Source organism: Pinus tabuliformis, chromosome 7 (assembly GCF_031772625.1).
Source record: "Pinus tabuliformis cultivar Carrire ecotype Pingquan chromosome 7, CPIR1, whole genome shotgun sequence".
Taxonomy (NCBI): domain Eukaryota; kingdom Viridiplantae; phylum Streptophyta; class Pinopsida; order Pinales; family Pinaceae; genus Pinus; species Pinus tabuliformis.
The window spans coordinates 1,416,281,706-1,416,297,293 of record NC_142293.1 but is presented as its reverse complement, the minus strand read 5'-3'; the positions used below and the strand labels follow the sequence as shown (position 1 = coordinate 1,416,297,293).

General features: G+C 38.2%; 1 pseudogene; it reads right to left on the bottom strand.

Annotated features, from left to right (window-relative positions):
* Positions 1-543: 543 nt before the first annotated feature.
* Positions 544-1,228, bottom strand: LOC149252960 (UV-B-induced protein At3g17800, chloroplastic pseudogene; annotated as a pseudogene).
* Between the last annotated feature and the right edge of the window lie 14,360 nt (positions 1,229-15,588).

Sequence of the window (15,588 nt, the reverse complement as noted above, 5' to 3'; positions counted from 1 at the left end):
TCTACGGAAATTAAAAGGAGACATGATTTGATCATGTTTATTTCTATCCTTGTTGAATAGTACAGATTCATAATTTCTTTAAAACAACAAATTCCTAATGAGCACCTACACTTAATAGAAGAACATCATAAGAAAACAAAAGATGTCAAACAATTTCAAAAGGGGATGCCTTTAACTCATCTCCCATGTAGATCTAACATCATTCATAAGCTTACTTAACCCTTCAATCATTGAGAGAAATAGGAAAGGAGATAGGGAAAAGATTATCATTATAATTTGATGAGATATTTACAAAAGCATTTTCTGGGGTAATAAGTTGCAATGGAGTGGATTCTAATATGAATCACTAGTTAGCATGAACACAATAAGGTGAAAAGGTAAACATTCTCCCAATATCGATTTACAAGATTGGATGTGTATTCTTAAGAAATATATCTCTCATTTTAAAACTAACTATTGCTTGTTTCTGGAACTACCAACTAATATATCAATAGAAGCCATGGACTACACATGTTAGAAAAAGTATCAACATGATTATTCAAACTACTTTCTAACAAAGTGGTACCTTGAATCAACATGACTCTTCACATTCAATAAGAATATCCCAATGGTGACAACCTCGAAAACTAAACTCGTTAAACCTGTGAAACTTATCCTTAATATCTCCTCATCTATAACTTCCATTGAGACATCAGGGGTGATAAGAATTTTGGGCCTCCCAAACAGAACCTCTGCATGCCTCTCAATAATATCCACTCCCCCTTTCGACCACATTGTAGCATACCTTTATAGGGTCTCTAGATGAAAGGACATAACATAAGACCTCAACTTACATGGTTTGGCCCTCAACTAACATGATTGAAGTCTTGACCTTTAGGATCTGATGCATCAGCCGTCACAACAATAATTGTTGCAATTTCCAAATAACCTTGTATAATTAAGTTATCTTGATAATTTCCACCTTCCAATTATAGGAGGGTGTAATTCAATTGCTCAGCTTTAATTTCACCATTTGAGGCAAAAGGAAGCATCTTCATGCTCTTCTCTAATTGGAACTGTTTATCAACTCTTCTCAAGAAGTATCCATACATGATGGATGTTGCATAGACTTCCCCACTCACAAATTAATACTTTCAACAACAATGTTTGATTCTGACACCACATTACGGTTTCCCATAACAAGAGCCAAATGCTCTTTTATCATCTCAGCGACCTCTATAGAATCAAAAAATTCAATTTATTTATCATGATTTGGTCATGTATCAAAAAAAAGTATTATGGTTACAATGACATTATTATTGAAATGCATTCATAAATAGTTCTTACAAAGTAAAAACAAAATGTATGTTATAAGAACATATTTCAAAAAAAATCCATAAACACATGATAGAGATGTTATCCATCATTATGGGTGTGCAGATATAGATGTTGAGGAAGTGAAATTGATAGATGGAAGCACTCACAGAGAATCATGTTTTTCTTGATATATATTTTATTTACTGACCTCTTTTTTTTTTTAGATATATCACATATAGTGTATATATTTTAATTATATATGTTATTACCTATAGTAACACACACACACACATACTATTATACATATTTCAATTATATATGCTATATAAAATATGTGTGATGATAAAGATTGTAAGTTCCTAATTAAAAACCAGGACTTTGATTTTGACATAATTAATCAGTGTGGCGTTGATCCCATGACAAAGAGATAAAGAAAACCATGGCCTACTCACAATAGAGGGATAGCGGGACTTATGGTCACATGGTCCAAAACCTAAATATACAATGGAGGAAAATAACATAAGGCTAAAGGAAAAATCGTGATATAAATGATCAACACTCGTCATATCTATTATAATGTCTAGCTACATAAGATACAAAGGAAAATTATATTATTGGTAAGGGATTAGCAAAATTTATAAACCCTTTCTTCCCAAACTATAACATTATTAACACAACAAAAGGTTTTAAAAGTATGTAGCAACAATAAGCATGAGAAAGAAACCATCAATGGCTCAATGAATTGCATGACTATTGTTTATCAATTGGTTATAGAGATAGTAGGAATTTTCACTAGAATGCTTTAATTACTTTATGCTAGGTGCAACTCTCAATTTATTTGCATATCATTTTTTTATTAATATATATTTAATAATTATGAAAATCTTGATTGTACTAAATTATAGGGAAAGCACACTAATAACAATTCTCAATATTTGTGTTGCTTCTACTTTATAGTGTATATATATATAAAATGCAATGTGAACCAGAGTCTTGTGTAATAAATATATGCAGGTATGATATGATTTTCCAGGACATTTGATGGTTGGCGCTGGAACTCGACTGCTAGGGTTCTGTACTCTTCTCAGACGGCACAGTCTGTTCTGCTCAGACAGCCATCACGGACCTGACCTCTTGCCCTGACGCTGCCTAACTGCTCTGTGAAGGATCGAAGGGCAAATGGACAATCCCCAGGGGGGGCTTCAACGCCCTCCCCCAAAGCAAGTAATCTGCAGCACAAATCTGAAAAGACGATAATATTTGGCTCAGTCAGTGAGGAAGTGATCAACCAGGAGATCCCACGCCAGAATGAGCGCACTCGAAAAGACAAACTGGAAAACCAGACAGAAGAAGAACCAGGACGAAATAACCGACCAGACGGAACCCCAAAGGTCTCCTCGACCACCTGCAAACCAATAGCAACAGATCGACCCAGAATCGAACTGTCGGGAGAGAAAATAGAAGAACGCATCCAATTTATGACAGATCATGCACTCATTGGAAAATTTATAGGGTTACGACCGACAGAAAAAGCCCTATACGGCTGGATAGCAGCGAAGTGGAAGCCTAAAGGAGATGTGACTCTATAGCTAGGCCCAAAAGGTTTCTTCAAAGCGATCTTCTTTTGCCTGGAGGACAAATACAGAATCCTGGTTGAGGGACCCTACTTCTTCAACTCAGCTGACCTGTACTTAAGGGACTGGACACCTAGATTCAACCTGGATAAGGAGGACCTCACTTGGGCACGGGTCTGGATAAGACTGTACTCACTTCCAGATGAGTACTGGGATGAAGATATCCTGAGAAATATAGGAAATGGTCTAGGGGAATACATAAAGGCAGCAGAAGAAACAAAAATGCGTAGATACACATCATACGCCCGCATCTGCGTCTTCATGTGCCTGGACAAAGCTCTGCCAGAATCGGTAAGTCTCTCTCACCGTGACTATGAATGGATTCAACCCTTAGACTATGAACATGTCCCGTTTCGATGCCGTAAATGCCATGCCATAGGGCATCTTTTCAGAGACTGTCCCCTAAATGTCAAAGCTAATGCTCCTGCCCCCTCTGACTCTCTGACCCATGATGGCTTCACCAAAGCCCCTACCCGCAAATGAGCGCATAAAAAACCAACAACAGGGAAGAAACCCCAGCAAATCAACACCTCTGATCCAGCGGTCAAAAATAGCTTTGAAATCCTAGCTCAATCTATGGAAGAGAAAAACCCATCCTCAATACCCAACTCTGCCCTCCCCTCCTCCTCCACCCAGCCACCTCCTTCAGCCCCCTCCTCTAAACCCCCACCATCCAAAGACACCCTAGTAAACCCCATGGAAAGCAAAGAGAAGCAGGTAGAAAAAGACAATGAAATGGAGGTAGACGGATCTTCAAACCCCCTCCAAAGCTCAGATATTCCCTTAGTAGAAAATAACTAGGTGCAACGAATGGAGGAAGAAGCAGAAAGCATAGATCTAAATGGATTAGATATATTAGAACTAGAAGCACCATGCAAAAAGAAAGCCTATGAAAGTATCCCAGAGCTTCAGCTTAACAAACTGGAAGTGGTCATTTCTTGAGCCTACCAACAGTATCAGCTCGGCATCCAATCAGGAAGTCAATGGGACTTAGGCCCTACCCCAAAAGAATCCAAAAAAAGGGGAAGAAGAACTGACCTCCAAAGGACAATAGCGATAGGGAAAATCCTGGTGGACTCAGGCAGGTATGTTAAGCTTACGAAGTACTATAAGCCCTCCACCAATAGTGAATCATGAAGCTCATTTCATGGAACCTAAGAGGGCTCAATAGCCCAGGAAAACTCATAATGTTAAAAAATATGATAAAAATGGAAAAGCCGCAAATATGCTTTCTCCAGGAGACAAAATGTAACAACTCAACTCTAGGTACTATCCTCTCTAAGGCTTGGCCAGGATGTCAATCAGTGGTTGTGGATGCATCTAGCGCATCTGGAGGGCTAGCCATTGCGTGGAACTCTCAAGCACTTACTCTCTCAGACTTTCACGCTTCTCACAATTTAATCCAAGCTGCATTCCACATTATAGGCACTAATATTCATGGGAATCTCTCGAATGTCTACTTCCCTCAGGAAGCAGGAGAAAAAATTGCTCTCCTCCACACCTTAGAAGCTCTAAACTTCAATATAAGTCAAACGCTTTGGATTATAGGGGGGATTTTAACATGATAACAAAATTGGAGGAAAAGATTGGGGGCAGAAACAGGCTGGAACAGGAAAACACCCATTTCAAAGACTTCATCCAGAACGCATCTCTGATAGATCTGCATTTCTATAATGGCACTTTTACGTGGAGCAACCGAAGAGCAGGCAAGCATCAAATAGCCTCCAAACTAGATCGGTTTCTAATTTCATACAACTCGATTCATCTAGGGGGAGACATTTCAGCGGCCATACTTCCACACTTAGGATCCGACCACTGGCCTATTGCTCTTCAATGGCAACGTCCTGGCAGCACCACAAGAAGACCTTTTCGCTTCGAGTAATTCTGGTTTACCCATCCCTCCTTCAAAGACTTTGTTCACACAACATGGACAACCTCCTGCCCGCCAGAAGGCTCCAAGATGTTCTAGTTCCAACAGAAACTCAAACATCTAAAAGTGAACCTTAAGCGATGGAATAGCGAGACCTTCAGAAACATCTTCAAAGCGCAACATGATCTTCAAAAAGCCCTGGCAGAATTGCAGCAAGAAACAAGCATAGGAGGCCACACAGAAAGAACCCTCGAGCAGGAGCAGCACATCCACAATCAGCTGGAGGAGAGAAGAAAGTAGGAGGAGATATACTGGAAGCAAAAGTCCAGGATCAGATGGTTGAAAGAGGGAGAACGAAACATTAAATTCTTCCACAGAACCACTTTTCAACGAAGAATGCGCAATAACATCCCTTTCATACAAAAACAAGGAGGGGAAAGGGTTGAACAGCATGAGGAAATTGAGAAGGAATTCCTCAATCACTTCAAGCAAGTCCATCAAGAGCCTGAAATCAACAGACGTCCTGCAATTGACAGAATCACACACAATGTGCCAAAACTAATCACGGAGGAGCACAATGAACTCCTCCTCCGTCCAATTCAAACTCAGGAAGTGGACATTGCTATGGCTCAGCTTAAAGATGGAAAAGCTCCTGGCCCAGACGGCTTCACCACCACTTTCTTTCACAAGTTCTGGGAGCTGATAAAGTTGGAAGTCTGGCAAGTGGTAGAGGAATCGCGAGCATATCATTGGCTGCTTCCCTCTCTTAACTCCACTTTCATCGCCCTAATCCCTAAAGAGGAGGACTCAATCACTCCGGACAAATTCAGGCCGATTGCTCTCTGCAACGTAATATACAAAGTCATCTCTAAAGTCATTGCAAACAGGTTAAAGCCCCTCTTGCCAATGCTCATTTCTCAGGAACAGTCTGGATATGTGGAAGGGAGACAGATCATGGACGGCATCATCCTCTCGCATGAGATCATACACACTCTCAAGCATTCAAATCAGGCAGGTATGCTCCTAAAACTTGATCTTTCCAAAGCATTTGATAAGCTCAGTTGGACTTACATACAGAAAATGCTAATTGCTTTCGGATTCAGTCCCACATGGATCCGCTGGATTATGAGTCTAATCTCCTCCACTTGCTTCTCCATTCTCGTGAATGGGATCCCCTCTCGCCCCGTCTCCCCCTCCCGGGGTATAAGGCAAGGTGACCCCCTATCCCCCTTCCTCTTTGTATTAATGGCTGAAGGCCTGGGACGTCACATTAAAAAAACCCTTCACGCACATCAGCTCAAAGGCCTCTCCATACATCATTCACCTGCCATCGCTCATCAGCAGTTTGTTGATGACACTATGCTCTTCGGCTACCCGTTCGTCCAAGAAGCCTCTAGATTTAAAGTCGTGCTCAATGACTTCGTCGAAGCCTCTGGAACTAGCATCAACTGTTCAAAATCGCAGATCTTTTTCTTCAATACCCCTCCTGTTGTCAAGTCTGCAATAGTCCAAATTTTGGGATTCCCTATTCCCACCCTTCCCTCCAAATACCTTGGAGCCCCCCTAACTATCTCAGCCATCAAGCATTCCTCATGGCGCAACCTAATTGAAAAGCTCGAATCCCGTCTCAACCAATGGTCGCACAGAGCTCTGAACTTAGTTAGTCGCGCAGTGCTCATAAAGGTTGTCCTTCAAGCAATGCCGTTGTACTTATTCTCCATCCTTGCTGCGCCAAAGTGGGTCCTAAAAAGATTAAGGAATATTCAAAGAGGATTCCTATGGGGAAGCACTGCAACTAATCGCAAATGGGCCCTGGTAAAGTGGAGCACAGTTTGCAAGCCCAAAGAAAAAGGAGGCATCGGCCTTAGAGATCCCGAGCATAGCAACGCCATCATGGGAGCCAAAATATGGTGGCAATGGCTCACCAGCCCAGGAAAACCTTGGGTCACATTATGGACGGCCAAGTATGCCAATCACCGACCCCAGGAAGAGCTCATCAGATTAACGCCCAATGATAAAGGATCGCTAATTTGGAATGCAGCCATAGAACACTACCAAATGATCCAAAAGCACAGTTTTTGGGAGGTAAGAAATGGCAACACCACTAGATTCTGGACAGATGCCTAGAATCAAATGCCTCTTCTCAGCCATGTACTTAACCTGCCATCGGACACCATTAGGGAGGAGCAACAGCAAGCAAAGATTGGGCAGTACTGGACCCAGTAAACTGAGAAGGGCTTCAGGATTTGGAAACGGGAAACCAAGTAATCAGAAATGAAGATCACCAAATTATCAGGGAACTGGATAGGGAACTAAGCAAAAGAAGAATCAGGTACGATGAAAGCAGAGACATTCTAAGATGGGGATATCAGCCGAAAGGAGCCTTCACCACATCGGAGGCCTACAAAATCATCTGCAATAATTTCGATCCCCAGGACCCAATCTGGAGTTCTGGCTCCTGGCCTAAAATCTGCCATTTTCTCTGGTTGGTAGGACATCAGAGAATTCTAACTTGGGACAAGCTCAGGAGCAGAAACTTTCATGGCCCCTCCATTTGTTTCAATTGCAGCGCCCACGAGGAAACTCTCCAACATCTACTGGACTCATGTCCCTTGGCCAATCAGCTATGGGAAAAGGCAAGCTTCAGATGTCAAAGAAGATGTAGACTTGAGAATGAAATCACTAACTCAATACGTCAGTGGCAAAGGGACCCTTACAAGAGTGAAATCCTCAATCATCTATGGAAACTAGTTCCCGGGCTAGTCCTATGGAGCATATGGAAGGAACGAAATAAGTGCATATTCAAAAATCAGCGCTCTTCGATAGACAATATTTGGAACCTGCTCTGTAGAAATCTTCAAGAGACTCTTATGCTAAGATCTTGGAAGGAGGAGGACTGGCCTACTCTAGATAATGAGAAAGCCATTATGGAAAACTGGCAAATACATCTTACTCAAGGATCTCACAAGCAAGACCATTCTGAAAGCAATACTAAAAAAAAAGTCACATGGACTCCCCCACCAAAGCATACATTCAAACTCAACTTTGATGGCGCCTCCAAAGGGAATCCCGGACTTGCAGGCTTTGGAGGAATAATAAGGAATCATGAAGGTGAACCCCTGATGCTGTATTACGGAAACATTGGATGGGACACCAATAACTCAGCTGAGTTAGAGGGACTATGGCAGGGACTCCTACTTGCTTGGGGTCATAACTTTCATCCTCTGGAGGTGGAAGGAGACTCTCAGATCCTCATAAATATGGCCAAAAATATCCTAAATGGATCTCACACCAGGAAAATAGCCACCAGCTGGAGGCTCGAAGCAAGACTGGAGGCCATAGAACTTGAGCTCCACAGAAATAGAGCTATCACCTTCACTCACACAAAAAGGGAAGATAACAAGGTTGCCGACTTCATGGCCAATGTGGGGGTGGAGAATGACCACTCTCTAATCACAGGGCAACTCAATACTATACTAATACATGACAAAGCTCAAGAATGCTCACATCTGGTCCAAAAAGATGCAGTTTCCCCGGATGCGGGTGTTAGATAGGATGGGACGGGAGTGGGCGACAGGCCACATGCCGGCCATATGCCATCACGTGGCAGACGTTGGAGGCACAGGCGTTGCAAGCGGCTGGTATAAGGTGATGCAGCAGAGCATAGTAAATGCCCTGCACGGCAATTCGGCTCAAGCGGAGGCTACAGTTATGGCGGGTGCGCTCCAAGGTAAGGCAGCTAAGGCTATAAACCATGTCGCTGCATATGGTCAGGGAATTTTGGTGGTTCTTCCTTCTGGCAGGTCTCTGCAAATACGGTTGCCCTGCCTCTCCATCTCCACTGGGATCTCCTCGTTGTCTGTTTGGGGTACTCCGCAGTCTATTCCGGCAGCTAGTTGTTTGGATTATTGCGTGGTCTGTTTGAATTTCCTCTCCTTGACCCCTGTAAGGATGGTGAGACCTCGACAGCGTCTGCTGAGCCGTCGAGGCACTTCCAGAGGAGGAACCTCACGCAGTCACGATGCGGAAAATTCTGTCCACTGCTGTCATTGCAATAACTTATGCTCCACTGGAGCTAATCCCCTTCACTCCAGTCAATTCATGGATGCTGGTGCATCGAGCTCGGCCGCCTTGCCTGCCTTCGGCTCTGCTATCTTCAATTTTAGCAGTTCCATGAACAGCCCGAAGATTAGTGCGCATGTTTCGGTCTTGTTCATTGAAAATTCCCAGGAAGACAATAACCCCCTGGATGAACATGGGCAGAGGAAAGCTGACAGCAAGATGCAAGAAGCAAAGGTTCCTAAAACTGACCCGGAGAAGGAAGTTAAAGATCCTGCCTCAGACCTGGAAAATGTCACGAAAAGCAGGCTAGATCAGAGGGAGAAGACCAGCGAAGCAGAAGACACTGCCCCCACTGCTGCTGAAAGGGAGGCCTACGGTTGGTGCCGGGTAGAGGAGGTGCAAATGGACGAATAGCGATCCCGAGCTCAAGGTTCACATGGCTCTTCTATCTGGTCTTCTGGTCTCTTTTGTTGTCTGTTTTGGCTTGTTTTTGGCATCAGTGCTTTGTGTTTATGTCCTTGTAACTTCGTTAATGGGCTGGTTATTGTTAGTCTCCCCTGCGTGGGATAATTCGGATTTCTGGTCAGCGCCCCTCTGTGGGCTAGCTCTTGTGGATGGTTTAGCTTTCTGTTTGACGCCCCTGCGTGGGCTAGTTTTTTTATTAGCCTCAAATGCTCCTGGATGATATTCCCAGAGCCTGGTTCTCTCTGTTTTGTCATGATGTAAATTTTGCCTACTCTACATAATATATTAGCATAGTTTTTACCGAGAAAAAAAAACAATTCTCAATATTTAAAGATAATCAATCATTTTGGTAAAAGTATTAGATGGATATAAATCATAACTTTTATCTTGAGGAAAAAATGCAAAATAAATGAATGATGTTTTGCAAATTTATTTATGAATCTACATAATCAACCATCAATACCTAAATGATACAATTCATTGCCCATGCTCTATACCAATGTTTAATTAATGAAGTGGTAATGTTTAATTTTTTATTAAAGGATTAGATAAGACTTGTCAAAAAGACAAGTAATTCCTTTTTCGTTCAAAAATTATGTTGTTTATTCGCAATTTTAAATTTCTAAAATATTTTCTTCACTTGTTTTGGCTTTTGGTTTAGTGTAGTTTTGTTTTCTTGCTCAAGGGACACAATTCATGTTAGTTATTTTCAGTTTACCATTTCTGAAATATGTTTTTCACTAGTTTGGCTTTTAGTTTCATATAGTTTTGTGTTTTTGTTTGAGGGATACAATTTCAAGTTTTGGTTTATAATATTCTGACATTTAGAATGATATTATTTCAAATTTTGGTTTATGTTTTTAAAAATATTTTTCGATTTGTATTAATAAGTTATTATTCACTAAATTAAATGAATATGTATGTTTTTCTCTCAAAAAAATCATACTCATTTCAGTGTGTCGTATGATGAGCCTTATTATAATGGCTTTAAGCCCTATTTTTTATTCTGAAAAGCTGAACAGTTCATAGAATACTGAAACATCTAAACATACAATAGTGAAACATCTAAACATCTATATTCTTATATTCCTTCAAAAACAATCCAGCTAAAATATCCACAAAACTAAAATATGTATAGAATATCCACAAAGCTACAAGTTATATGGAAATATCTCTAGCTTTCTTGGAAGGACTACAAAATGCTAGAAAGTCCAAGCCCTATGGGCTCGAAAGGAATTATATACTCCATAGAAGGATGAATTTCACTCAAATGTCCATGAAATGTTTAAAAAGTTGCAAATAATATGTTAGTATCTCTATTTTTTTTCTCAAATAAAAGTTGTAGGAAATCATTAGCTACAACTACAACTATCTATGTAATATTAGGGGATTTCCAAACTGTATTCTCATCTTAATGACCTCCTTGCAACTTGAACATCCAAATACAAAGGAATATGAATGGACAATAACCTTCTTGGTGACCTTTGATAAATGGAAGACCAACCATATTAAATGGTATAAGATCATCAAATTTCATGGCTAATCCAACAACACAATTTATTTCAACTTATCAAAATTCAATATGGTTCAAGCACATCAACATTCAGTATGAAAATAATACACAATTGAATAGAGCTCTTCAATTTCATAGCAATAATAAATATGAAATTAATGGAAAATGGGAAAACCAAAAGCATAAATGGAGTACAAATCATGGTTTTATTCAGTTTTTACCCAATAAAACATCTCACAGTATGATTTAGTGAAACCTGTTTGAATGATGCTAAAATTAATGTTCAATAAACATAACTAGTATACTAGTCATCAACTCTTCAGGATAATGGAATCCATCATGGGGAAAACAGATGAAAACTATTATGAGGTGAAAAAAGGATGGAAAATATTATTGATAACGACAACAAATTGCAACAAAGAAATAAGAGTTTATTATGGACTCTTAAGATTTATATATTTGAAACAATTTTAAAATAAATTATATTTTATAGCTTTTGCTTTCTGGAACATCCAATTCTAAAGTTGCATTATACATGAACAAATTGATACTATTGTATGATGTCTGTATTTCGTTGTTTATAAATTTTTTAGCTCAATATTTTCAATGGGATTTCTGCCTATCAAATGTTCGGTTTCTTTTCAAATTGCTAGATTATTAGAGTATGCATAGGTAAGAATCCAGTTTTAGAATAATCTCATAAACTTGTAAGAATTGAGAAAAATTGGATGAGAGATTGAATTTTGTGTATTTACTAGTGATCAATGCTAACCTTCATGCAAAAACTAAAACTAACTAAAGCTAAGTGTGCCTTGCGCTATGTTCATGTGCATCTACACCACATGCACGAACAAAAGCTAGCTAAAGCTAAGTTTGTTTTGTGCTATGTTAATATGCATGTATACCACATGCAAACATTAAAGCTAGCTAAAACTAAGAGTGATTTGTGCTAACTAAAACTAAATATGTTCTCTTCTATGTTAATGTGCATGTACACCATATGCAAGCACTAAAGCTAACTAAAATTAAACATGCTTTATGCTATATTAATGTACATGTATGAGTTAATAATAACAACATAATAATTATTGATTTTATTACAAACTTACTTAAAATTTATAGATTTAAAGTAATTACACTATATGCAACATTAAAGTTAACTAAAAATAAGCATGTTTTATGTTATGTTAATGTGCATGTATAAGCAAATACTAAGAACATAATAATTACTGACGTTATTATAAACTTACTTAAAATATATAAATTTGAAATAGTTTTTAAAATAATTTATATTTTATTAGATTTATGATAAAAATTTCAAGTATCACTCTAATCTAATCTAGAATAAATTAGTCAAATTTACATAAAATTCTGACACTAAATATTCACACAGAAAATATTTCATCTTATTCAAATTTCAATATTGAAAAAGAATATTTCGTATCAAAATCTATATTCTGATAATTTTGTCTTATTCGCAGAATCAATGGCTCACCTCTAAAACCAGTGAAACAAATTACGGGAAACTTGTTTTCTCTGATTAAAAGAAACGATCGACGCTATCATATTCTATTCGAAAAGCAAAATTGAAGGCTGAATGCGAAACATATAATGCGAGTCCGCACAGACTGAATTAAGAAGTGTGAGATGTAGGGACCTTTGCTTCTTAACAGATTAATTATTTGATTGAAACTTTTCACTACCTAAGGCCACCAAACGTTGTTGTATTCGAAGGCTAAAAGAAACCATTGCAAGAATTTCATGTCGCTGCGAAGCTGCCCTGGTAATGAAATTTTCTGCGTCGACTTTCGCTCCAAGTTACACAAATATACTTCCAGTTCGTTGTCAACCATCATTACCCACCCGTTATTTACTACGACTGAATAGATCTTATGGCATTCTGGGATACATATATCATGCAGTTCATGCCATTCTGCAGCACCTCGAAAATCATTTAACCTCCACATGCGGATGCTCCCACGTTTCTCTCCCTGAAGTATTAACACCAATCGCCCATCGGAGCCACTTAAATAAAGAAATGCTGGGTACGGGCGGATACTTCTGCAAACCTCTGGCAGTATAATTTGTGTCCAGCTACTCTCTGCAATATCGAATGCTGCCATGAGATACATGGCATCCCATGCCATTAACCAATAAAACTTTCTATTGGAATAGAAACCCTTGCCATACGGTCGAATGAAGAAGGGTACTGTCATGGAAACCCTAGTCCATGCATTGGACTCTGAATCATAAATTTGCAACACCATTAAATTCCCAGTTCGTTCTTCAACATTAATTTGACCGAGCAAGACAGTGCAACGCCTCAGGGTAGCGTCGAAGGTCATTGCATTGAAAGCCCAATATGGGCTAAAATAAGAAAGGCGAGGGAGATTTCTCCGGGTTCCAGTAGCAGGATTGAATAGGCAAAGATTCAACATGTCTTCGTTTTTCTTACAGAGGCAGATGCTCTTGCATGCATCCACAATGATTAGGCCATTTGGAGAAGGGGATTTGTGAATGTTTATATCCGAACCACCACCGTGCCCTAATTCTATGACCCACGTCTCCTGTTGTCGAGAACCCCAACCCCAAGAGAGTTGAACGAGAAATGCAGGGATGGAATTCACTGAAAAATTTGGATCGATTCTTTGCAGGGAATCGCCAGGAGGTAACATATTTTTCCATCGCTTGCAGACATTACTCATGCTGCCAAAATCCCGAACAGGGAGCCTCGATAAAATCAACCACAGCAAACTGTCAGGCAAGGCATCCCAAATATCTGTGTCTCTTTCCATCTCCCGATTGTTCCTTGAATTTACTGTAAAGAATATAGACCTTGAATTGGTCCTACACCTCCTCAGCTTCACAAACGCTTCTATTACTCGGAGAAAAAGAGGTATATATAAGAGAAACCATTGAAAAATAAACTATTAAGCTTTTAAAAGTAAACCTTAACCTAAAAGCTAGATGTAACTGAAACTTAACATTATATCTATCTCTTTCTCGCCCTGTGACAGGAGTAGTCAGGCAGTTTTACCTACTACTACCGTCCGTGTGGGAGAAAAGGCAGTGTCTGTTAAAATCAGTCATTATAATTAAGAGGCGTGAAAGGCAGTCACTATAATTAAGGGACGTGAATTGAGAGAGAGAGAGGGGCAGTCATTATAATTAAGAGGTGTGAAAGGCAGTCACTATAATCAAGGGACGTGGAGGACGTCGTCTGACTAGTATTTGGAGAGGCGTGAAAGGCAGTCACTATAATCAAGGGACTAGTATTTGGAGAGGCGTGAAAGGCAGTCACTATAATCAAGGGACGTAGAGAGAGAGACGTGAATTATGGATGTCGTCTGACTAGTATTTGGAGAGAGAGAAGTAAACCTTAACCTAAAGCTAGATGTAACTGAAACTTAACATTATAATCTCTCCCTGTGACAGGAGTAGTCAGGCAGTTTTACCTACTACTGGTAGAAAAAGCAGTGTCTGTTAAAAGCAGTCATTATAATTAAGAGGCGTGAAAGGCAGTCACTATAATTAAGGGACGTGAATTGAGAGAGAGGGGCAGTCATTATAATTAAGAGGCGTGAAAGGAATTAAGGGACGTGAATTATGGACTTCGTCTGACTAGTATATGGAAACGGGTTCAAAGAGAGAGAGGGAGAGAGAGAGGCGTGAAAGGAATTAAGGGACATGAATTATGGACGTCGTCGCTCAAAAAAAGAAAGAAAGAAAGTAAGTTATCGATGTATATTAGAGTCAAAATTAAAGAAAGAAAGAAAAAAGTCAAAATTAATGAATAAATGAATGAACGAATGAAAGAATAAATGAATGAATTTTATCGATGTATATTAGAGTCAAAATTATATATATCACAGAATTTATTACTATTAAAATTTCATATTCACACACGCACACAAATATATATGCTTCTAATTTCACTGAACTCTATATAACTATATTATATTATATATAATAAATGTAGTCCATAGATAACTATAATATATTGCATATAACTTTTTTATGATATATTTAATTATTATCTATATTATTAATTTTTAATAATATATATATATATATATATATATATATAAATTTTATGTATTATTTTAATTTTTAAGTTATTAAAAATAAAAACAAAAATAATTTGAAGAGAGTTGGTTTTTTACATGTGATAAATTTTAAATTTAGATAGATATTTTTATATAAATTTTGATTTTTATATATAGGAATATTCTTAATTTTAATTTGATTAAAACCATATATATATATAATTAATGTGTTTTAATATTTTTAATGTGATTAACATATATATATAAATGAATGATTCTATGGTAAATATTAATTATTTTACAAATTTATTAAATTAATTTAAATACCAGATTAATAATTATGAATATGAATTAATTTGATTTATAAATTAAAATTTAATTTATATTTTATATATTTCATATTTTTAAAAATATTTTTATTTCTAATTTAGTTATTAAGTTTTTATATATTTACTAATAAATTTTATAAGTGTGTCTACTTTCAAATAGTATCAGCTTTTTTTATCTTCATTGACATATATTCCTTTGATATTTTGTACATAAAGTAATATCTGTTCAAAAATCCATTTGATATATGTCAGTATGTTGTTTTGTCCCTTTTTCCCTTGCCCATAAAATGACATATATTCAAAATTTGATTGGAATGAGATAAATGATATTATTACACAAAAGGTGTCCCTTTCTAAAATTGGTTGAGATAAT